Raw genomic sequence first — 25,497 nt, forward strand, 5'->3', positions numbered from 1 at the left:
TGCTGACACCTGGAAGTAAGGAAATTGGCCTGTAGTTACCAAGTTCTAGTGGGTCGAGATGGGGTTTTTTGAGCAGTGCTCTCACCATGGCTTTTTTCCAGGTGGGGGGGGACAATCCCTAGGGAGAGTGAGTCGTTAATGAGTTTTGTCAGTTTTGGTAGAATCGTGGGTCCGACAAATTTCAGGATATTCAATGGGGCAGGGTCAGAGGGGCTGCCACTTTTAATAGAGCTGAGAATGCGGAAAGTGATGTCGGTTGTAAGAGGAGTAAATACTGACAGCTGATAGCTGTGTGGGTTGACGTCAGAGGGGGGACTGAGGGCATTGAAGGGGTTAGAGGGGAGTAAATTGATGATATTAGTGATTTTGGAGTTAAAAAATTCTGCAAATTCATTGCAGCGGGTGACTGAAGGTTCCACCAGAGGGGGAGGGTCTGGTGTTTTGAGCAATTTCTTCGCTATTTGGTAGGTTTCCCGGGCAGAGTTGTGGGACGCTTTAATTTTCTCCTCAAAGTAGTTGATTTGTGCAGCTTTGATTGCTTTTTTGTAATTGAGAAGAGTAGTTTTGTATTTAGTTTTAGTGGTATGGTCGAAATTTTTTCTCCAATCTCTTTCAGATCTTTTGCAGGCTTTTTTTAGCAGTCGCAATTCATCAGTGAACCAGGGAGAGGTGGGTTTATTCCGTGGATTACAAGAGATTTTTCGGGGGAGAGTTTTGTCTAGGGAGTTGGCAATCCATGCTGAGAATTCTGCATCAGCGCTGATGGGGTTGTCGTTGGATGCGGGTGGGGAGCTCTCTAGATGATAAGTCCAGGTTTCTACATTCAGTTTAGACCAAGATCTTGACGGTTTGCTGGGGGGAGCGGTAGTACGGGGAACGCGGGTGATCTGCCAGAATAAAGGAACGAGGTAATGGTCAGACCACGGGACTGGGATGGGATCACGTATAGTCAGGTCGTGGATGTTGGTGAATACTGGGTCTAACAGATGTCCCAGGATGTGAGTGGGTAAATGGCCCAGTAGTTTCAATTGAAGGGTTTCAAGGTCTGTTACCAAGTCGGCGGTCTGTTTGATGTCCTTTTTATCGAAATGGATGTTTAGATCACCCAGGATCAGGCATGAAGAGTTGGTTGCGGTCAGAGTGTACGAGTGTTCCGTTAGGGATTCGCAGAACTGACCTAATGGTCCTGGGGGGCGGTAAATAAGGAAGCCTGAAATGGATTGGCAGGGGGAGACCTGGATAGTATACATGACATTTTCGCAGTCAGCAAGGGGGCTGCCTTGGATACGGCATGACAGCTGTTCTTTATGAATTATGGCAATGCCACCGCCTTTTCCTTTAGGTCGGTCTATGCGCTGAATGAGGAAGCCCTGGGGAAGGGAGTTGACAATGTCGGGATCTGAGTCCGGTCCCAGCCAAGTTTCCGTTAGGAAAAGCACTTCTAAGCTACGATTTTCCAATAGAAGGTGGATTTCTGTCGAGTGTTTAGGGAGAGATCTGCAGTTGATAAGGGCCATGCGTATTGGGATAGGGGGAGGCGATATGGGTACAGAGGGGTTACAGCTGTATGAACAGTGGGTGCATCGAGTGGGAGGGTGGTCAGCAGAAATGCATGGTAAATAGATGAGTGGTAGAGACTTATGCGTTGTTACGTGTGCGCGGTAAAGGTAATGACTGCATTGTAATTGCTGTTTCCCATTTTCTCTATGTGGTCACAGAACTCCTTCATACCTTACAGTACATATCATTGAACTAAACAGTGAGGGTACCCCTCTTATAAAGTCTTACTAATTTTCATATTACAAACCAGTTCTGCCATCAGAATTGCTTTTACTAAGAAAATGAAGCCACAGGTTACCTGGAATTATATATAAAAGGCATTTCATTATGTCAAATCCCCACTAGCATGACCAGCATACAGCACCCTCCTGCCTTTCCGCATTAATTCACCTAGAGTTTGCAAAAGGGAAAGAAATGCTTAAAAAGAAAAGAAAATGCTAGCAACATTAGCACAGATAGTGCCAGTGATGGCCCTATGCTTTCAAAGCTGTTGCAGAATGATCTGCCAGTGATTCCTCTCACTATCCCACTCAACAACCACAAAGTCTGCCTCCTCGTATTTTCTGTTATGGTTTTCCAAAATCAACACGATAAAACACTGATTTAAAATCATAGATGAAAATGGTAGCTTTGCTTTTTTCTGTTTATGGATACTGAGTGCTAGGGCCAAAATATTCGTAAGTGTTCCTTTAACCCGCAAGAGTCCTGTTTAGTTTAGGGGTAACTGCCCTGCAACTTGGGCATAAAACAGGCAGCCTCTTAAGATATGTTTTAAGGCATGAGCAGAGTTGTTTGTAGTGGACCACACAATTAGGTCTGCCAGTAATGTAGACATGACGTTCTCAGCTTCGTTAATCAACAACCTATAAGGCAATAGTTTTGTAGATCAGTCCTGTCATCCCTTTAAATATGGCATGACCCATTGGAGGACCAAGAGTAAGAGTAAGTATAAAAGTGTGTCGCCACCGCTGGCCAGGGGGGGCCGATCTGCCCGCCATCCTGCCATGAATGACCCCCCCTGCCACATTAGGATGGCTGGGGGGTCCGCGGCGGATAGAAAGACCGTCTGCCACTTTTCCGCCGGTCGACTCGTCGACCGGGTGGAAAAAGGCCATAACATGGTGGCGGTGTCTGCAAGACACAGCCATTCATATTATGATGCAGGCAGTCACTCGCCTTTCCATGGCGGTATGGAAAGGCTTGAGGTCTTTGCCCCCCGGGCCCCCAGGTTTTTGGGGAGTGGGTGGTGCACATGGGGCATTTGCATGTACAAGGTGGAAGGCACCACGCAGTGCTTGACACGTTGCATTTTTAACATTGCAGCGGATGCTACTTACAGCACCACCAGGTGCAATGTTGAAAATGCAGTATGCGCCCGCCAGGGTGGCGGTCGCATCCTAATGTGTATGGCGGGACCACCGTGACACGGGCGGTCAGTCCTGTGACCCAATGCGGTGGCGGGCGGACGAAGTCTGCTCGCCATCGTGATAGGCCCCTTAGATTGGCGTGCAATTGCATCACAAGCTTCTGGAATAAATTACATACAATTTTCATATTTGACTACCAGCTATCTCTCTGTCATGCATACATGGTGGTTGAAGCCCAATCCTAACACAGGGGCCGATTAGGATGGCAGACGGATTGCCCCCACCGGGCTGGCGGTGGCCACCTCCGGCCCGGCGGGGGCAATCCATCTGCCATCCTGACTGAAATGACCCCCTGCCACATTAGGATGGCTGGGGGGTCCGCGGCGGACGGAAAGACCATCCGCCTTCGCCTTGTCTGCGAGACACCGCAAACCATATTACGATGCCTGCGGTCCTATGCCTTTCAACGGCGGCATACGGTCTTTGCTTTGGGGGTGAAGGGGAGAATGGGGGGTGCACATGGGGGTGCACCTGGGGGGTACCTATGGTACCCTCCTGCATTTCAAAGTACAACATGGCCGCGCAGTGCCTGTCATGTTGTGCTTTGAAACGCACAACATGCATATTTAGCATTGCGGCGGGCGGTGCTTTCAGCACTACCCGCCGCAATGTTAAAAATGCGGGATGCACCCGCCACTGTGGCTGGTGCATCCTAATTCGACGCACGGGACATCCGTCCTTATGGCGGACGGTGCCTTCCCACGACAGGATGGCGGACGGACAAAGTCCGTTTGCCATCCTAATCGGCCCCATAGTTTTGGGGGAGGCATGTTGCACTTTATTTCTAAATTCCGACTGGCATTTCCCTACTAATGTGTACATATCCAAGTTTTCAACTAACCAATCTATTAGCACATTTTGTGATTGAGATGGAGGCACAGTACTCTATTGTTTTTCAAATATTTTGCTAAATATTAATATATGCACCTTAAGTGGTTAGAGCCTCTTTTTCAATTGTTTTCAAGTACGACATGTTATAACACAATTACACTTTGCCATAGAATAAATACCCACCGATTTATATGTCGGTAGAAAACTACCTATGGGCAGGTTGGATCATAACTATCAGACCAATTCAGGCTAGAGGCTGGGGTTGGTCTTGTTACATTTCTTTGTAAATAGAGTTTCATTTAAATTCATAATCTTAACCTTTGAAATAGATGATGTGCATGGCTTATAACTGTCCATTTTCGTAGTATATGTTTACCTTTATTGAAGGTTTTTATTGTTTTATGATTATATTTGTTATGGTTTACGCTGCCTGCTTTCTTAGGTTTTGAGGCTCATCTAGATACCATTGAAGGCGACATGTTTACACAAAAGAAAACCTTTACTTAAAGCTTTTACCATGTCTAACTATGTTAGAAGAAGGGTATGCTGCTGATGAATATTCCTCAACTTTAAAAACCTTAGATACACATTTTTAAACAGAAATAAATATCGTTATGGAGAGACATATATTTTATATGAGACACCAACTACCAGGTGACCCTACAGAATGTTATATTGGTTCTTTGAGAATTCTTGTTTCTTCTTGTGATCATAACATCTTTGAAGAGGGAATGATAAGAGGCTAGATTCTGGAGAAGACCAACAACAAGAGGATGCAAGAACCTTTGTGACATTAGCAGTTTGACCTTAGACAATGCTAGGCTGTAGAGATTGGCAACAGTATAGAGTCCAGAATCCTATATGGAACAAATGTCTTTGATCAAGATGTGTAGCTATGGTTTTGTATGATGATAGAGAAAGGTCTAGCAGCAGTAGTGTGATGCAGGTGAATGTAATCACAGCAAAAGGGCATTCTGCCATTTTGAGATGTCAGACGAACCTGTGACTATGATGGCAGATTCAAGATCCTTTTTACTGTATAGACACCAATCAATGGGAACAATTCACCAATAGTGATCTAAGGGCCTCACATGTTCATACGGTCCCCTATGATGAGTAGCCAATAGATATATAAGGAGAGTTTTTTGCAGTGGACGCAGTTTATATAGTAAATGATGGGTCATGTTTGTTGGGCTGGCTTGAAAAGAGAAGTTTCGTTAGCAGTTAGATCCCAACAGTCTGGAAGAAATTTTATTGAAGAAATGGTGCTTGTGTGTTGCAGCTGTTCAAGTCCCATATTGAGGGAACGCATTTTCTGAAGTTTTTTCTTATAGATTAGGCAAGCTTAAGGTTTTCACTCATAAAATATGATTAAAATGTGACACCCAACATGTAGTACATAAAATGGAAAGGGTACCAATTTCCATGAGCAGTGAATTAAAAAAGAAGTTGGATGGATTGTATGAATTTGTAGATTGTTCTTAGCGGTTATTACCTGTGGAATTGCTTAGGAAGTCTAATGAGAATTTGGATTGTTTGAGAGATTTGAATGCCAATATTTGGGTGCACAGACATCCTCGCCATGAAGAATGCACAGGTATTTACCACCCTGGATATAATCCCTGCTTATCATTAGGTCGGTGCCCAGACATAATATTGAGTTTTCTATTTCGACCTACATAAATATCGAGTTTTAAATATGGTAGGGACAGAATATCGACATCAAGAATATCGGTGACCAGAAAATCGACCAGAAGGTAAGAAATATCGTTTTTGTTAATACCGAAGTTAGTAATATCGATAGCAAAAATATCTATGTTTATGTTAGTGATATGTATTTTAGTATGTATTTTATATGTGTGTTTCACATGTTTTATGTTTTAAAAAAAAATATATGTAGTAAATGTTTAGAAGTTAGCAATTGTTTTTTAAGTAAATTTTGCATTTTAGTACCGTAGAGGGTTGTGGGTTTATAGGGGAATAGGGTGGGAAGTAATTTAATTATAGTAAATTAAATCATAATTTTTAAAAATTATTAATTGTTTTTAATTAAATTTAGCTTTTTAGTTCCGTAGGGGGTTGTGGGTTTATAGGGGAATAGGGTGGGTAGTATTTTAATTGTAATTTAGTAATAATTAATTTTTATTTATTGTTAATTATTTAGTAATTGGTAAGTTAATTTTAATTAATTGATTACCTGATAATTATATTAATTGTGTTCATTTTATATTGGATTTTCTTGTGGGTTTATAGGGGAAATGGGTGGGAAGGGAATTAATAATAATAAATTAATTGTTTTTATGTTTTGGTATTGATAATTAATTTATTGTTTATTAATTGTTAATTGGTAAATAATTTTTATGAATTGATTAATTAATAAATATAATAATTGTGTTAATTTAGTTTAGGAGTGGGTTGTGTTTTTATAGGAGAATTGGGTGGGAAGTAATTTATTATAATTAAGTAATTATTAATTAATATTGATTGGTATTGAGAATTAATGTATTGTTAATTAATTATGAATAGGTAATTAATGTTTAATAATTATTAATAATTTATTGGTATTGATAATTGATTTTTTGTTAATTAAATATTAATTGGCAGTTCATTTTTATTAATTTATTAACTGATAATTACATTAATTGTGTTACTCTAAGGGGCCGATTCCGATTTCGGCCGGCCCTTCGGACCGAATCAGTCACTGCCGGACGGATTCCTTTCCGACCGTGCCATTCTGATGGGATCGGTCGGAAAGGAATCCGACTCGGATTTCCGGATTGCGGAAGACAGGCTCGGAGAGCCTGTCCGCAGTCCGGAAATCCTCCAGTACTCCCCGGTCGCCTCTAGACGACCAAGCTTTTCACTGCCTTTTCGTGCCGGTCTGTCCGGCATGAAAAAGTAATTTTTACCCCTACACTATCCAACACTTTCCCTACTGGTGCACTCTCTGGAGTTGGAATAGCAATCATAACCCCTACGCTATTCAACACTTTCCCTACTGTTGCACTCTTTGGAGTGAGAATAGTAATTTTAGCCCCTACGCTATCCAACACTTTCCCTACTGTTTCAATAATTGGAGTGGGAATAGTAATTTTAACCTCTTCGCTATCTAACAATTTCCCTACTGTTGCACTCACTGGAGTGGGAATAGTAATTTTAAACCCCTACGCTATCCAACATTTTCCCTACTGTTGCACTCTCTGGAGTAGGAATAGTAATTTATACCCCTACACTATTCAACACTTTCCCTACTGTTGCACTCACTGGAGTGGGAATAGTAATTTTAACCCTTTCGCTATCCAACACTTTCCCTACTGTTGCTCTCACTGGAGTGGGAATAGTAATTTTTACCCCTACACTATCCAACACTGTCCCTACTGTTGCACTCACTGGAGTTGGAATAGTCTTTTTACCCCTATGCTATCCAACACTTTCTCTACTGTTGCGCTCTCTGGAGTGGGAATAGTCATTTTTACCTCTACGCTATCAAACACTTTCCCTACTGTTGCACTCACTGGAGTGGGAATAGTAATTTTTACCCCTACGCTATCCAACACTTTCCCTACTGTTGCACTCTCAGGAGTTGGAATAGTAAATGTATTCCATCCGCTATCCAATATTTTTCTGTATTATTTTAGTTAATGTTGTGTAGAAATGTATTTAAAAAGAGATTAACAAATTATGTCGTTTTTTAATTTGTTATATACATTTTTTATATTTGTATTTATATTATTTTTGCATGTGTATGTATGTATGTATAATTTATAAAATGTTTGTAAAATGTATAAGTTATTAAAATAATTATTTTCGAATAATATTAAGTAAGTATATATATTATATTTTATGCGTTTATATGTAATTTATTTTAACATTATATGTATTAGTTATGATTTCTTTACTTTATTTAAATATTTGTAATGTTTCTTTTAATTATATGTATTATTTACTTTATTTGACATTATTTTTTTAACATTTAAAAAAATGATGTTTTTAACAACAATATTTTAGACATTGATATTCATTTCTTGATATTTTTGTAATTACCATGATGTAGATAGGATGCTGATATTCTTGAATTCGATATTTTTGTCACATTTTTGTACCTCGATATTGTGGTACTCGATATTTTGTCAGTGATTCATTAGAATGTTTAGCAACAATATTTTAAGACACAAAACGTCATTTATTACACCCAGTGGAGCAAATCTGGGTCCCCATTGGATGCCTGTCCTATGTCAGTGCTTCATAAGATTGCGGAGATTGCAAATCCAGTAATACATAACATTATTAATTATTCGCTAGTCACAGCAACTGTTCCTCAGGAATGGAAGCTGGCAGTGGTTAAACCACTCCAGACAAAAACAGGTCGGGATCATTCCACACTTTCTAATCTCCGTCCTATTTCACTTTTGCCTACCCTTGGCAAGATTACAGAAACGTTTGTCAATAGGCAGTTATCTACTTTTTAAGAAGAGGCCAGCATTCTTCATCACCACCAGTTAGGATTCAGACCTAGATATTCAACAGCATCTGCCCTACTAGAGGTGGTAGATACATTGATGCTTTTCCTAGATAGTGGAAAAAATGCAGTACTGATCCTCTTGGACCTGTCTGTGGCATTCAATACAGTTTTCAATGATATTCTCCTATCTCGAATGAAAAATTGCGGTATAGCACACATGGCCCTGGCTTGGAGCCAGTCTTTTCTACATAATCATTGGCAAATGGTTGCCTTAGGTGCATTCCTTTCTAAAGAACGCCTTTTCCGACAGGTGAACCAGAGGGCTCTTCTCTTAGCCCTCTTTTGTTCAACATCTATATGGCTCCACTAATATCCTTAATCTCATCATTCCAAATCAAAACTACATCCTATGCAGATGATACACAGCTTATCTTAGTCTTGGATAAGGACCAAAATTAATCTGAACTAATTTTAACAAATGCTTATCAGAGGTCATTCGGTCTGAGTTAATGCTAATAGGGAAAGATAACCCATTTGACCCTGTCAAATGGTGGCCTGAAGATCTTCTAGCTTCACCCGGTGCAGTTAACATAGTTAAGAATCTTGAATTTGAATATAACTACAGATGACTATATGTTTGGCACCTCAATTTCAATGTCCACAATATTTTAGAGTCCTGTGCCCATACCTTCCGAGACCTGCCGTAGTTAGGTTCCACTGGAGATCCAAGAGCGTCAAAATGAAAAAGTGTGGTGGCAGCACCAGGGATGGAGTCACAACAACTAATTTGTTCTATTCAATAATCTTTATTCTTCGTTGGATTAAAACACCAGGACAACAGCCAATGCGTTTCGTTCCTTTGATAGAAACTTTGTCAGGGCAAGAGATTTCTCTACCAGACAGGTCCCACTTTCAGAATCAAGGAAGAGGTCACCCCAGATATTGTAAGTTGGATATCATATCCCGGCCAGAGCAGGTGAGTGTCCTTCTAAGTTATCAGTACGACATTCCGAGGTGTCAGTCGCATCTGTTAGCCCCCTCAAAGATATCACAGGAATACCACGTGGTTATGTAAGCCGAGGATTCCCGACAAGTACATTTGGAATTGCAGTTAGAATATCACGCTTGCCTGAATACACATGTTGAGTTATAAAAAGCGTTTGTCCAAAGACAAATCTGAGCAATGAGTAATTGTAGAGAGTCAAAAGGTAGTAATATTTAACTACCAGTGTCACCACTCGGCGAATGGAGTCAGAATACACCTCAGACGCAGTAATCGGAAGCGCTTCCTGTAGCTACGGATAGTAGTACTCCCGAATTCGTAGTGTAGGGAAACCTTTCTAAAGAACGCCTTTTCCAAAGGGCAAACCAGAGGGCTCTTCCCTTAGCCCACTTTTGTTCAACATCTATATCACTCCACTAAAATCATTAATCTCATCATTCAAAATCAAAACTACATCCTATGCAGATGATACACAGCTTATCTTAGTCTTGCATAAGGACTCAAATAAATCTAAACAAATTTTAACAAATGCTTATCAGAGGTCATTCGGTCTGAGATAATGCTAATAGGGAAAGATAACCCGTTTGACCCTATCAAATGGTGGCCTGAAGATCTACTAGCTCCACCCGGTGCGGTGAACATAGTTAAGAATCTAGGGGCCTAATTTATGAAAAGTGACGCATCGCTGCGTTAAAACAGCGATGCGTCACTTTTGATTGTGCCCTCCTTGCGATATGCTGGATGTGTCATATTTACAGTATGACTCATCAAGTCACAAGGAGTTACAGATACGTCAGTATTTCTGATGTGTCTGTAGGTGCAAAGTGATGCATTGCTGGAGTGTGTCACGAAGTGACGCAACTCCATCAATGGGTCATTTCACATGGGCAAGTCCCATTTCAAATGTGCCTGTGTCAGTCACAGCAGGCGTAAGATATTGACGCATTTGCGTTCTAGAAGTGATGAAGTGAAATCTATGAGGCTTACTTGCGCCAGAACGCCCACCCTGCATACATTATACCTGGTGCAGGTATAATGTGGTGCAGGGCTTTACAAAATGATGCATTTACCTAGATGCATCACTTTGTAAATATGACGCAACATGGTGCATTTTGTACCCTGCTGGTGCGTCACAAAAAGTGACGCACTAGTGGCGCAAAAGTGACGCAAGGGCTCATAAATATGTCCCTTGGGGTCAATTTTGACTCCACTCTTTCTTTCCGGACACAAGCCTTGGCAGTGGCAGGGATGTGTTTTAATCTAATCAAATCCTTAAAAACTAATTTCAATCTCATCCCCATTGCTACATGGAAAACGGGGGCAGTAGCCCTGATTTTAGCTAGACCGGATTATTGCAACAGCCTATATGCAGGGGCAAACAAGCAGGTCTTAAAAAAGTTACAGATGTTCCAAAATCTGGCTGCTCGACTAGTCTTGAAATTGCTGGTGCGCTCTTTCGATCGGACAGGCCTAAAAAACATTCACTGGTTGCCGATTTATTTAAACTTCTTTTAATCACCTTCAGAGCTTTTAGGAAAATAGGACTCTCATACTTGACCTCTAGATGTACACTCTATGTTACTGTTATAACACTCAGATTGTCCTCAACTAATTTGTTTAAACCTCCCTCATTTAAAATCAAATCAAGAGGTAGCAAGTCCGTGGCTAGTCTAGGCACAATAGCATGAAACATTTGCCTACACAACTAAGGTGCCCATTACGATGTCTGCCCGCCACGTAACAGTAAACGGGACAAACTGCCAGAGGTGCGGCGGTCCCGCTATGCCAATTAGGATGTGCCCACCACCCTGGCGGTTGCATCCTGCATATTATGCATTGCGGCGGGCGGTGCTGTCAGCAGCACCCGCCGAAATGCAAAATATGGATGTTGTGCATTGGCATGCACAATGTGACAGGCACCGTACGGTTCCTGCCACATTGTGTATGCCAATGAAGGGGGGTGCCATAGGTACCCCCCAAGTGCATCCCCCAACCCCCAACACCCTGGGGGAGCGCTATGGGCCCCCAATGCCAAAGACCGCCTGCCTTTCCATGGCGGAATCGCAGCCATGAAAAGACCTATTTCCGCATCTATCATAAAATGGATGGCGGTGCCTGCAAAGAACCGCCACTATCTTATCTGCCTTTTCAATCAATCAATCAATCAATCAATCAATCATGCCATTTGTATAGCGCACTACTCACCCGGGAGGGTCTCAAGGCGCTTGGGGGGAGGGGTATGCTACTGCTCGAACAGCCAGGTCTTGAGTTGTTTCCTGAAGGCGAGATGGTCCTGGGTCAGCCGAAGGTGGATGGGGAGGGAGTTCCAAGTCTTGGCAGCCAGGTAAGAGAAGGATCTTCCTCCGGCGGTGGCTCTTCGGATGCGTGGTACGGCTGCGAGGGCGAGGCTGGTGGACCGTAGCTGGCGGGTGGGCGTGTAGAAGGTCAGGCGGTCGTTGAGGTACTTGGGGCCCAGGTCGTGGAGAGACTTGTGTGCGTGGGTGAGGAGCCGGAACGTGATCCTCTTGTCGACGGGGAGCCAGTGCAGGTTCCTCAGGTGGCTGGAGATGTGGCTGCGTCGGGGTACATCCAGGATGAGTCAGGCGGAGGCGTTCTGGATGCGCTGGAGTCTTTTCTGTAGCTTGGCTGTGGTTCCGGCGTAGAGGGCGTTTCCGTAGTCCAGTCGGCTGGTGACGAGTGCCTGGGTGACAGTCTTCCTGGCCTTTTCCGCCCGGCCAGCAAACCAACCGGCGTAAAAGCGGTATTTCCGGCCGCCGCGGTGCCTCTTGCCATACTGATATGGTGGGGGATGTCACAGGGACATGTGGCAGCCGGATACGCCCGTTATCATAATAGGCCCCCAAAGACTCTTGGAGTCAGAAACGCTTGTCAGGAAAGCGCTTAAAAGTTGGATCTTTAGAGCTTCAGAATCCAGCTGTCGCTCTTTGGTGTAATCTATAACCGTCTAAATTTTGTACTCACACTTGCATAGCGCCAAGATGCTCCTGCCGTAGTGACTGTGCGCTTTATAAATGCACAAATCAAATCAATTTTGGTGTGACTTCTGCGTCATTAGTCTTTCTGCACACTGTAGAGTCTTTCTTAAAAAGAATTCACAATGTGAGATCTCAAGAGGGTATTTGGGTGTATGTAAATTATTTGGAGTCACAGGCTAGAAGCTTAGCCAAGGTTTTGTACATTGTGAGGGTGTCACGTTGAAAGTTGCAACGTTAAAAGTTGGCATTCAGAGTGTCGATTATTTGGTATATTGTTATATGCTCATGTAATTGAGCCCAAAGAGATTCTGGTAAAGACTATTGCAGAATTTCTGGTTCTGGAGAAAGTATTGCAGTGGCACGACTCTGGAATAAACTTCCAACTGACTTCAGACATATGAAAGACCTGTTGTAGTTTAGGAACAAAATAAAGACCTGGCTTTATCCCATTATATAATTCATATTCCTCCGATTGTTCTGTGGAACATTGTCTCTCAAGACCGATTATAGTCTTTTGCAGGAAGCTGGAATTTTATGCCAGGTTACTTCCTGAGTGTGCTGAAAAACACTATTTACGAATGTTCCTTACGAAGAATGAAAAGTAGGTGTAGAGGTAATGAAGTAGAGAAAGAGTTCAGAATTTTGTAAGTTTAGAAGTTGCCAATTCCATTTCACTTACACCATTTGATACCTGTGATCTGTGTACAATTGCAATTAATGTTAGCTAAAGGGGCTTAGACGTAGTGTCACTTCAGTCCAGCCATAGAAAGGATGAAGTTGTTGTGGTTGCATCACAGACATTAAGAGAAGCTAAGTCCAGTTATTCCTTCATTGATCATGAGACGTTGGTCTGTTGGTGAGGTATTGACCAAATTATAGGAGCTATTTGTGGGAAATGGAATGTATCATTTGTGTGATCACAAACACCTGGTGGATTTATTTACTACCAAAAGGGCAGGTAGACCTGCGCCTAGAATAGTCATATGACCATATCGGCTACAAGAGGTTTCAGTATCACGTGTAATATATCCCTGTGGTGAAAAATATATTAGATGTGCCCAAAGGGTGAGTGAAAGCTTAGAAGAGGAATTTACCATGATCGGGTTACTTTCTGTGTTGACAAATGACTCAACCTCAGTGGAGCAGTGTAAAGCAGTTACAATGGAAGATAAGATGCTAATGGAGGTAATGGAATTTATTAATAAAGGATGCTCAAAATTGAGGAAAGTTGAGTGTGATTCAAATTCTTAAAGTTCCTACAAGCACATAGCGATTTAACTGTGTGTCATTGACAGTATTCTTAGGCATGCCAATCAGTTGGTGATTCCAGTTGGCATGCATGACAAAATTATGATTTTGCCCATGAAGAATATTTAGATTGAGGGCAATAAAAAGAAGGATTATGAAACATTTCTGGTGGCTGGTATATTGTGGACAATTATGTGAGGGAAAGCATTTTGTGTGCACTCAGTGACAAATCTTAAGTTACTGTTCCAAGTCTAGAGGAGGTGGTGGTGTCTGTTGCTGATACACCTTGGGCCAAGTTGGGGTTGAATGTCTTTGTGGAGGGTAACACTTATGGAATTGTGGTTATGGACATAGTTTCCTAAAGTGAAATTTGTAGACTAGGTGAACAGCTGCACAGTAATTAAATGTTTGGAAAGTTTGTTTACAAGAGTAGGAATATCGAGCAAAGTTGTCACTGATAATCATGTATAGTTCACATCCCATGGGTTTAAGGAGTTCATGACACATTTGGGCATCAAGCATTCCACCACATTATTGTACCCTCCTAGGATTAATGCCTAGTCAAGAGGTGCAGTAGAGTAACAAACTTCATGTACAGTTGTCTATAGACAACCGGCTCGGTTGGTCTCAGATTTAAAGAAGTTGCTCTGCAAAATTCGCACCTAACGCGGATATGGAAGGGTTTCCATTTGTTCTTCTAAGAGGTCAAATACCTATAATCAAGATGATACAACATTGGATGGGGAAACTAATTTCACCCATAGTAGTTTGGTGTGTGTGGGGAGTAAGAGAAAGGAAGCACAGGTGAAGCATGTCTGTTTTGGGAAGAAGCATGTTTACAAGGGTTATATAGTAAAGGTGAGGTCGCCTGGTGTCATGCCGAAGAGGTTTTTCGAAGTTCACGAATCCAAAAAGAGTTGAAAGAGGGAAGAGTGTGTGATCTGACTTGATGAAGGCAAGTGATGAACTAAGTAAAGGTTGACCATGCAATCAGTGGAGATTAGTTTAAAACTAAGTCCACTAATGAGTTTTCCTTTGCCACAGAGAGATACTTGAGGTCCTCAAAGGAGAGAAGGATTCTAGTAAATTTCTAGATTTGGTGTGAATCGTAAGGGGAGTTTGCTTTTGGAGTGGTGTACTATATGCCGGTACTCTTTGATTGTTGTAATGCATTTGTTGTTTGGGCACATTAGCTTTGTTCATCTGAGAGCTCAGTACGTAATTGTTACATTATTTTTGTGATTTGTATATTCTTGTTTATATGTGATTATTGTTTGGTTGAAATTGTATGGGGGACTAAGAGTTGGGTTTTCTACTCAACAATCTAGAACCTGGATGAGGTGCTGTTTTAAGGTAGAATGTTACTAATGAATCTGAGAGAATATGTTGCTTCTGGCTCCCTGTTCTGTCAGTCACACTTGTACTGTCTTAAATATACAGTTATTTCGAACATACATGTGTTATTTTTTTTAAATACTTACACGTGTTTGCACAGTTGTTGAAGCAGGTATGATGTCTCTTTTCTATGACTGACACTGCTGCAGCTGAATCTCTGAGGTGAAGCACAGGTGTAGAAGAGGAATTGACTTTCTTCAGTGTCTCAAAGGCTCTAAAAACACATTTATAAAAGTATTTTGTGGATTACTTGCAGAATACTGGATTTGTGCAAGGCTAGTGACTAACAAACTATAACATGGACGTATGAAGGGCTGACACTAAAAGAGAGCATAAAGAAATAACAGACAAAACGGAGACCACCTTGTCCATTAATTGCTGCAGAGGTATGTGCACAGACATCACCTTGGGATCATTGCCCTGTGCCATTCTATATGAGGAAACCAGAAGTACTTTAAACAGATAAAGTGATTCTGCACAGGATAAAAAATCAAATCTTTACCAATCACAGGGCAGCCAGTCATATATACACGAGAATACACAAAAGATAATATTTGCATGTGTTGTAGATTCCATTAGGCATTTCTCATAACTCTACTTACAGATCTCTTTGTAAAACTCCTTGAAAATGGTTTGGGGAAAGAGATAGGACAAGAGTGTAGTATCCTAAGATCCACCCAGTCTGTGCATCATTTCCTGAGTACTTTGTGGCAATTCCCCTGCCCTCAGAATAGAGTGCGCTCACAGGGGTTGCTGTGGAAGTAACAAAATATGCATGCTCATGCATAAAGCAGCAACGCCAGTCAACTCTTTGTCCTGCCACACACGAGCAGGGCCTGCTGCCGATAATGATAATGCATATACCATGACCCCATTACCCAGAATGTGAAGCTTTCACTTGAACAAGGAAACTCCACAAAGGTGCATTGACAGACTCTACAATTGCGATGAGGTGGTAGCTGACTCTTTCTTGCAGCAACAATGTTTTCTTCTGAACTTATGCTTTCTGTTCCTGCTCAATGAAGCGGTGTTCAATGTCATCCTCTGACAAAGACAAGCCAATCATTCCAACCTAGGCAATTGAGACTGTATCGTCTCCAGGTCTGCATCCTCCAATTCAACAAGAACAAGCATTAATCATGTGCTAAACTCAAAAGGAGTCTATGACTGAGAAGACTGTTGTTTATAAAAGGTAGAGGTAAATCTCATAGATTTGACTTTTTTCTTTCTCGTTCATTGAATACTTCCAAGCAGATTCAATCAGATTCCCTTTATTGTTGTCTAATATATGAGATTCTCTGATTTACTGGCATTCAGCTTGAGAAAGTGTGATGCCATCTAATGTTGTACGCCTATAAAACAGGTTTAAAGATGGGAGGCATAGCGAATGATCTAATCAGTTAGTGGGCTGACATGGAGATTGAACTACATGGGAGGCGATGATCCTAGCAGGATTCCACAGCTACTTGAGATGGAGAATGAAAGAGAAAGAGAGGTAATACCATAGTGTGGAGATGTACTGCAAGGTGAAATGTTGCTATGCATTGATGATGTAGATGGAATGAGGAGTCTAGGAGTGTGCTGGGGTCTAGGAGTGCTATAGGAGGTTACTGTTGTGTTAAGATGTTCTTGGAATTAAAGAAGATAAAGAAGCATCCCTAGTTTAAGCGTGGTTACTACAGATGTTGGTGACAAGTGACTGCGCAAGGGGCAGAGACTAATGAGGGAACCTCCACCCTTGGAAAAGTGCTGTTGCAGGGTGTAGAACAGTGCTACAGAAAGACCTTTGTGCCTGTAAAACTGTGAGTTACTTTCATATTTCAAAGGATGCATGCCTTTGGGCTTAATGGAGTCAATCTCCTTTTCTCTCATATGGACCAAGCTTGAGAGTCACACTGCGAAATTTCAAGCCTTAAACGTTTACTGAATATGGCAGAAATGCGATTTTTATTGGCTGCAGTTGCCCCAGTGTGTTGAAAATCACTTACTCAATTTAAGAGTTGTATGTTCTTACTTCGCATTCCGGTGCAACGCATGCCTTTACCACGCATGCGTTACAACGGAATGTAATTTCTACGCATTTGCTTTTCCTCGAATACTTCCGTTGTGATGTCATACGTCGTTAAGTGGAAGCGGAAGTTTTTTTCCGTTTTCTCTTAAACGACGTTGAGTGCCTGCATATCCCGACGTGACTTCTGGTGAGTTTTTTTTGTTGGGGGGGAGACCCCCCAAGTCCCCTTTTTTACTTTTAACCTTTACCACATATGCCTTTACTACATACCTCGTAGTAAAGGTATGCGTGGTAAAGGGTTTCGTGGTAACCACGCATGCGTTGTACTGCATGCGTGGTTAAGGTATTCGTGGAAACGACCGCGTTGTAGTGGCCATTTCCCCAATTTAAGTGGGGGAAATGCGGTGAAGATTACAGATTGCAGTGAATTTCCAGTAAAAACCATGGAGCTCACCCTGAATAATGCATTTGTTGGCAGCATTTTCTGAGGCTGTTGCCTTCTATCTGCTCGAGCACATCATTTGGCTAGAGAGTCTTGTGGCTTGTGACACCTTGAGCGCTGTTTCCGGCTCGAGACTCTTCTGCTTGCAGAAGCTCGGATGCTTCAACCGATCCTGCATCAATATGTGGGAGAAGCTCAGCAGCTGTTCTAGTCTCCATGTGGTAGTCATAGCATTTTCATCTAGGCCTTATTTTGTCATGCACATACTGACATGCCAGTATTGTAAAAACATTATCCTGGCATAAACAATAAACTGTATTTCTGCATGATGCGCATCGTCAGTAGTCACTTCCACATAACAAAACTTTAAATTCTCAAGACTGTCTCATAAAACAATTGAAGTCTCACCAAAGCTAGAAGAAAGACTGTGAGCAGAATCAACTGCTTACAGTTATTTGAAGTAATTATTTAAAATATTTTTTCTTTGTTATTTCAATTTGTTATAATAGTCTGTTATTTTAGCATATTGTGATAGTTTGTTATTTTTATTTTCTTGCAGATATGGCAGAACAAAGTATGGCTGCCCCACCCACATTTCTGGCAGTGCCTTGGTAGCCCATTATCTCTTGGGAAAGAAGGAAATCTTTGCTTTTTACATGTATGTTTGCCAAAACTGTGGATAAATATGGTCCTCTGAGAAAACAAGCAATATTACTACATCATTTAGTAGTGGAAGGAGGAAGGATTTATGATGATCTTCCAGAGGTTTCATTAGGCATATGAAATGGAGAGCTCATGAATGTGTATGAGATGTAACTGCAAATGGTGGAAAATATTTTACACCCAAAGTAAGTGTGGTCTTTGAGAAACATACATTTTTTCCTTGGGCCAGGTCATGATGAGGATATAATGAGTTATGTTGCTGCATTACGAGGCCTGGTAGTGTCCTTTGAGTTTCAGAATCTAATTGAATCATTGACCTGTGATCAAATTGTTAGGTGCACAAATAATAGGAAAGTGAACAAAGAACTTTTATCTATTGATCCCACACAAGAGGAATCCATACAGATTGGAACAGTCTGCTGTGTGGATGAAGGAAATTGGTATGGGCAAACTTTGTGTGAAAAGTTTGAAGTAACTACTGTGGTCAAAGTAAAGGAGGTCAAGTTGAAGAAACCCTTAAAGTTCATGGAATCTGGGAGTGGTAAATTCGAGGAAAGGAAAATAATACCACGTTAACGGTGTGGTTATCCTGGGCACATTTCTTCTGGTTTTGCATGTGGGGCAAGGAATGGAATGTGTAGGTTGTGCATCAGGAAAGGATATCTAGCGACGGTTTGTAGGTCAAAGGGAAGAATGCAGGACACTAGAGTAAAAATGATGGAATATTTGGGTAAAGTTCAGGAGTAAATTATATTGTCAGAGCAACTTGTCAGAGGAAAAAAATGTAATAGTCAACTGTCATGCCTGCCTGTGAGGGAGGAAGAGGATGTTTCTTTTAAAGATGGAGTCCAGTTGGTGACAGTGTCTATTGATGTGGAAATTGCTCTCGGGAAATACGAGTGGAAGAATGCATTGCTTAGAGATGAGGAATACAAGGAATTGAGAGATCTTATAAGCAATGGTTGTCAACAAACAGCTGCTTTAGGTGAAGGTTTGAAACTGTATTTGATGGTAAAGGACGAATTGAGTATACAGGCTGATACGATTTTGAGGTGTAATCGAGTTGTTCCACCCAAGGTGTTGAGAGGTAGGTTAGTGAAAATTGTACATGAGGGACAACTGGGCAGAAACCTTATGAATAGAAGATTGAGATAGTCCTTTTGGTGGCCAGGAATGGACAAAAGTGTGGAAGCAGCAGTAAGTGATTGTCACATCTGTAGTAACAGCGATAAAGGCAGGGTGGTTAGGCACCCAACTTTAGGGTGCATAAAACTTCTAACTCGGCCATGGCAGAAATTAGCAGTCGATGTTTTGCGCCCGGTAGAGAAATTGGGTTTAAGGGATTGGTTTTTGGTAGTTCTTGCCGATTACCATAGTAAATGGTTTGTGGTCAGGTTTATGGAGCAAATCACAACTAAGAATGTGATATAATTCTTAATGGAAGTATTTTTGGAAGAGGGGCTACAAAACCTTTTAGTTACAGATAACGGTGTGCAGTTAGTTTCCACTGCCATGACAGAATTTCTTGCAGATTTGGACATCAAACATGATAAAGTAGCATTGCTCCAAGCGCAGGCTAATAGACTGGTGGCGAGGGTCAATCAGATCATCATGGATAATATTTAGCTGTCTTTAGTAAATGGTCTGGTATGGAAAGAGGAATTTAATAAGATGATGTTGGCTCAAAGAGTAACACCACATTTAGTGACAGGTGTATCCCTATGTATTGCTCTTGAGGGCAGAGAACCAGCAACAAAGAAATCCCCTATGTAGTTTCATAAGAAAGATCAGATATGGGTGGATCGTGATTGCATGACAGCAAGGGTGACAGATTCTCAAAGATGGAATTAAATGAGTTACAATAAATGGAAAGGGGTGACGTTTGTGAGTGTGAAGTGTGGTGAGTGGGTGTTAGAGAGGAAAACAGGTCATATAAAGAAAGGAGAAAGTACATTTTCCCAGCAACAGCAAGTGATGAATTCTGTTGTCAGATTGGATGATGGTAGAGAATGGGACATTTTTGTAAAGTTAAAACCCTGGATAATGGTGAATGAGTTTGTACCCCCACGTATGCTCAGCTTCTGTAATGATTATATTGTAATTGTGCGGTTTCTTTTACTTTAAGTTTTCTAATGTGTATCTTTATGCATCTCAAGTTTTATTTTTTTAGTATCGATATGTGACTTCTTGTTTATTGTTTTGTTTGGAGATGTACTAACATGTTTTCTCTGTAAATTTCTGTTGCTTTATAAAAAGGAGGAGATATGTGGAGATGTACTGCAAGGTGAAACGTTGCTATAGCATTTATGATGCAGATGTAATGGGGGTCTAGGATTGTTGTAGGAAAAGCTGTTTCTGGATCATTAAGCTGGAGGATACTGTTGTGTTAACATGTTCTTGTAATTAAAGAAGATGACGAAGCAACCCTACTTTATGTGTGGTTACTACAAACTGTCTTGCAGCAATCACTTAGAAAGGATGGCAAACAATTCAAAATAGATTGTTGAACGAATCTGTAGTATATGATAATCAGCGCATTGACCACTGCTCAGAGGCTTACTGCATTTAAATGCATGGTTGCAGTCAAAGATGCTCTCATGGAGAATATTGTGAGTGCATGCCACATATGGCAGATATGCATTGTATATCAAGATCGCGCCTGAACCACTCCAGATAACTCCTCTACCAACATAAAAATGGGATGCAATTGCTATCAACTTTGTTGGTCTCACTGCCACGGATCAACACCCATTGGTCATCATGGATGAATTCTCCAGATTCTCAGAGGGGATGACTGTACCAAGCATGGCATTGGAGGAGGTCATGCCTGCACTTAACAGTGCTTTCTTTGCTTTTGGCATTCCATCCATAGTCAAATCAGACAGTAATCTACCTTTTAATGGCAGAGAGTATAACAAGCTATGTAGATCTGCTGGGGTTCGAAAATCAGAAGAACCCCCCTCCTTGCCCACAAACAAATGGAGTACTGGACAGTTCTATGGCTCTGTAAAAAAAGGCTTTACAAGGTGCAAAACACACAGGTACCTCAATCTCTGAAACACTCTGCCAGACACCACATACATGTAACAGCAGAGATTATTAATGCCCAAAAAACAAACCTAAATTCTCCATCATCATAAAGAATCTGTCTCAGAGGTTTTCCAGCACAGCCTTTTATACCTAAAAAGTCTTTGTTCTCTAAGGTTGCAAATCATTGACTCCAGTCAGAACCAGTTCGGTGTGGTTGGGGAGCAGTTGGTTTACGAGGCGATATGCTGCCGTTTCAGAATGAGGGGGTCTGCTATCAGACACCCAATGGGAGGTGGAGCCATCATTCACCTTGCCAGGCAAGGTCCCGCTTGGATCAAAGTGTCACCCCTACCCACGCTCGGAAAACTGATCTCTCTCTCCAGCCAGGTCTGACCCAGCTGGCCCTGCTGCTCCAAGACCAGACGGCCAATACGCATGCTCGCATCAGCCTGCAGTAAAGCTTTAGGCAAGAAACAATCGCGTTTTCAGGAAAGGCATTTCACAACATAAGATATTTAAATGGTCCTTACTACAAGGCGGCCCTCCCTGGCCTGAGCATAAACATATCAAACTCGAAGTTCCTATCGGTCTTGTTAGGGCCGGATAGGGTGATAGAAAGTAACCCTTAACAAACAGGCTACACAGAGGTAAGCATTAGAGTTATCCTTATTCACACAGTCATTTATATACAGGGAGTATTTGCGCTGTGGCACTGATTAGCAGTGGCACGGCGCCGAGAACATCTATATCCAGGCAACATACAAGAAAGGAACAGTAAAAGGGGAAGGGAGACCCACGCCAATGATGCCAGGTCTAACAGGATGCAATATTATTGCTGGTCGATAATATCAACCTCTATATAGCTAAATTCAACAAACATAATAAATGTCAGTCTGAGATTCCTAAAACACATGTACAAATAATGCAGTTCCTATGAATCTAGGGAGTTTGGTAACACTTGCAAAACCCTAAGTCACATATAGTAAGCATCTCTAAATTGCACTGAATTATGATACAAAACAATAATGTTAGAGAAGTAGGGATGTATTGAGAATATATATGTGAAGACTAAGGCCCTGAATACGAGTCTGGAGGTCTGAGGAACACCAGACTCGCGGGGGCTCTGCGGTGGCATGCCACCCACTCCCACACCTCGTAATCAGCCCCTATTTGGACTGACACTAACAGAGATCTGTTTGAGAGAATGAAATACACAATATCATTCTTTATACGATACAGCAAGCCTCATTAAAATATATGGGATGCCAAAGTAGATATGAGCCATATGCCCATCCTATAATAGGAAATGAGCAAGCATTGGCAAAGCCAATTGGTCATACCTTTAACATGCGCGGACAGACCTATTGCTTTTCTATTCATGTTTACAGATTACTTGCCCACGTATAGACTTTTTAATTTGTATGTAATTGTTTTAGAATATATAACATATGTTCATTAAAAAATAAACTACTTAATTATTTTTTTATTTCTAACTATTTTTTTTTTTTAATCATTAGTTGTCACCACCATGGTTAAATCCATAAGTTTCTTATAAAGAAAACATACATTGTAGTACTTTGCTTTCAAGGAGTTATATTTGTTAATTTACAAAAAATGTATTCACTATTTCTGTGCATCGTATTTTTGTATTTTACTGTATATGCAGCTATAGTAGATATTTCTGGTTTCAATGTTTTTGTGTCACAATCTTCCGACATGCAACTGTTGACAATGAGGCACATAAATACAGCGAATAGCCACGAGACAGATAATTATGAATGACATAAAAAAAAAGAAAAAAAGGGACACATTAATCACAAAGCAGTATTTTTGGTGTGCCAACAGATCATCTTCTAATCAATCTCAAGGCATAACATATCCTGGAAGAGGAAGTGAAAATGAGAGACAGAGTCAGATGGAATAAAGGAGTGGTAGAGAGAAAAATACGCTGACAATATGATGAGAGACTAAATAACTGACAATATCGAAAACACGATGTGCCGGGTTTAGGAGACACATGACACCGACCCTCAGATGCATCAATAACCCATTTTGCGATTCTTTAATAGCGAAAAATACCGATTCACTATTAAGGAATAGCAAAATGGAATGTATCAAGAAATCACTAAAAAAATAGCGATTTCTTAGAATTCCTTAATTGCGAGTCGCAAATTGCGAGTCGCAATTAAGGAATACCTCCCCATTCATTCCTATGGGCCTATAGGCCCATAGGAATGAATGGGAAGACAATCTCAATTTGCGAATCGCAATTGGGATTGCGATTTCAAGGGTGCAGGGGTGTCCAAAGGACACCCTGTTGCACCCCTGAAATTGATCTGTGCACATATGTTGTGCGCAGACATGCCCTTAGGGCATGTGTGTGCGCAACATGAAACTTTGAAAAATGCACTTTAGTGCATTTTTCAAAGTTTTTGCAAATTACCATGAAGTTGTACTTCATGGTAATTTGCGTGCCCTATTAGCGAATTCGCTATTTTTAAAACTTTCATGCATTGCATTTAAGGAATCTCAATTTGAGATTCCTTAAATGCAAATAATCGCAATTTAGGGGCACATGCATCAACCTATTTAGGAAGTGCAAACGGTGCGAATCGGTAAATTCGTCCGTTTGCACTTCCTAAATACGTTTTTGGAATGCATTAAACTCTATTTCAATATTCGCATTTTTTTGCATTTCTTAAAAATGCAAATGCATATAAGGAATCGCATTTGTGCGATTCCTTAAATGCAATGCATCAATTAAAAAAAAAATGTGAATTTTGAAATTGGAAGTGCAAATTAACACGAGGTTGACCCTCGTGTTAATTTGCGAAAATCTTTCAAAATGCAAAAAAATGCATTTTTTACACTGTCATGTTACAGACACACATGTCCTTAGGACATGTGTGTTTGAAACATGCACTTTCAAATACATTTCAGGGGTGCAGGGGGGGGTCCTTTGGACCCCCCCCTGCACCCTGGGAATGCATCAACAAATTGCGAATTCGTAAATGCCTTCCCATTGATTCCTATGGGCCTTTCGGCTGGCCCATAGGAATCAATGGGATTTGCGAAAAAGCAGTTAGGAATTCGGTATTTATTTGCAATTCGGTAAAAATTGCGATTTTTACCGAATCACAAATAAATACCGAAAAAATTGATGCATAGCATTTTGCAATTCTTAATTTGCGATTCGGTAATTTTCGCAAATTAAGAAATGCAAAATGTAAGAATGATGCATGTGCCCCTTAGTGATTTCTCCATTTGCGATTTTTGCATTTGGGATGATGCATCCCAAATGCAAAAATACCGGTCGCAAAGGGGCAGATTCTGAGAATCTGCCCCTTTGCGAGAGGATTTTTGTTTGATGCATCTAGCTGCGAATCTGCTATAGAAATAGCGATGGACAGGAGCAGAGAGCAATTCTAAAAAGAGGAGGCCACTGGGAGAATCATGTGATTTTCACAATGGGATCCCATCCCACCTGCACGAGGCTCTCACCGAGGAGAACCTTGGGCATGCCTTGTGCAATTACACTTTAGTTTATTTTTTCTCTGTCACTGAAAAATATTTTCCCAATAAATAAATCCTTAACTCTGGGCCCCAACCCAGTTCGGGGTGTCCTCATTACATTTCCTTCCATGGAAACACAAATACAACCTAATACCAGGCTGGAAAGGGCAATGTGAAGGATGAAAAAAACAGACAATCCATGACAAGCAAGAGGTCAGCGACCAGAGGCCCCAAAGGCTGAAGAGTGCAACCACTGCTCCCACACACAACCACAGGCCACTGTGGAGCATGGGGTGATGGAGAGCCATTAAAAAAGATGGGCTGCAAGGGGGTACAAGAAAGAGACAGAGACAGGGGAAGGAGAGGAGAGGGGGAGCCATAAAAAGAAAGGAGATGAGAGAGGGTAAACGAAAGAAGATTCCTGCAAATGTCCTTGTTTGAGGGGGTTCACAAACTTGTAAGACTAACCCCACTGTGGAAGTCTCATCAATGCCCCAAAGCCCACACTTTGAATTACACACCCGAAAAAGGACCTCTGCCTGCCAGGGAATCAAGGGGGCAACTGAGGCGATTTCTTTTGAGACTGAGACTAACTTTTGCGAATAATCTCCATGTTTGTTTGTGGGTGTTTATAAAAATGTAAGGCTAACCTTGCCGTGGAACGCCGCACCCCTTGAGCTCGATTTAGGGGCTGAAATCTCTGCATCCGTAAAGGCGGTGTAGCTGGAGTCCCTTTGTGAATTCCTAAAGTTGGCCGACACATGCATTTACAAATAAATTTACATTTTTAAGTAGCAATAGTGCAGCCAGTGTGTCCTGGGCTCCAGGGCAAGGAAGGAAAATGTGCCCCCTGGCAGCTTTTTAATGAAAAAATACAGCACTAATCAGAGTTCAGAGGGCTCCTCTGCCCTCTGGG

The sequence above is a fragment of the Lissotriton helveticus genome, chromosome 3_1 (genome assembly GCF_964261635.1).
Source record: "Lissotriton helveticus chromosome 3_1, aLisHel1.1, whole genome shotgun sequence".
Taxonomy (NCBI): Eukaryota; Metazoa; Chordata; class Amphibia; order Caudata; family Salamandridae; genus Lissotriton; species Lissotriton helveticus.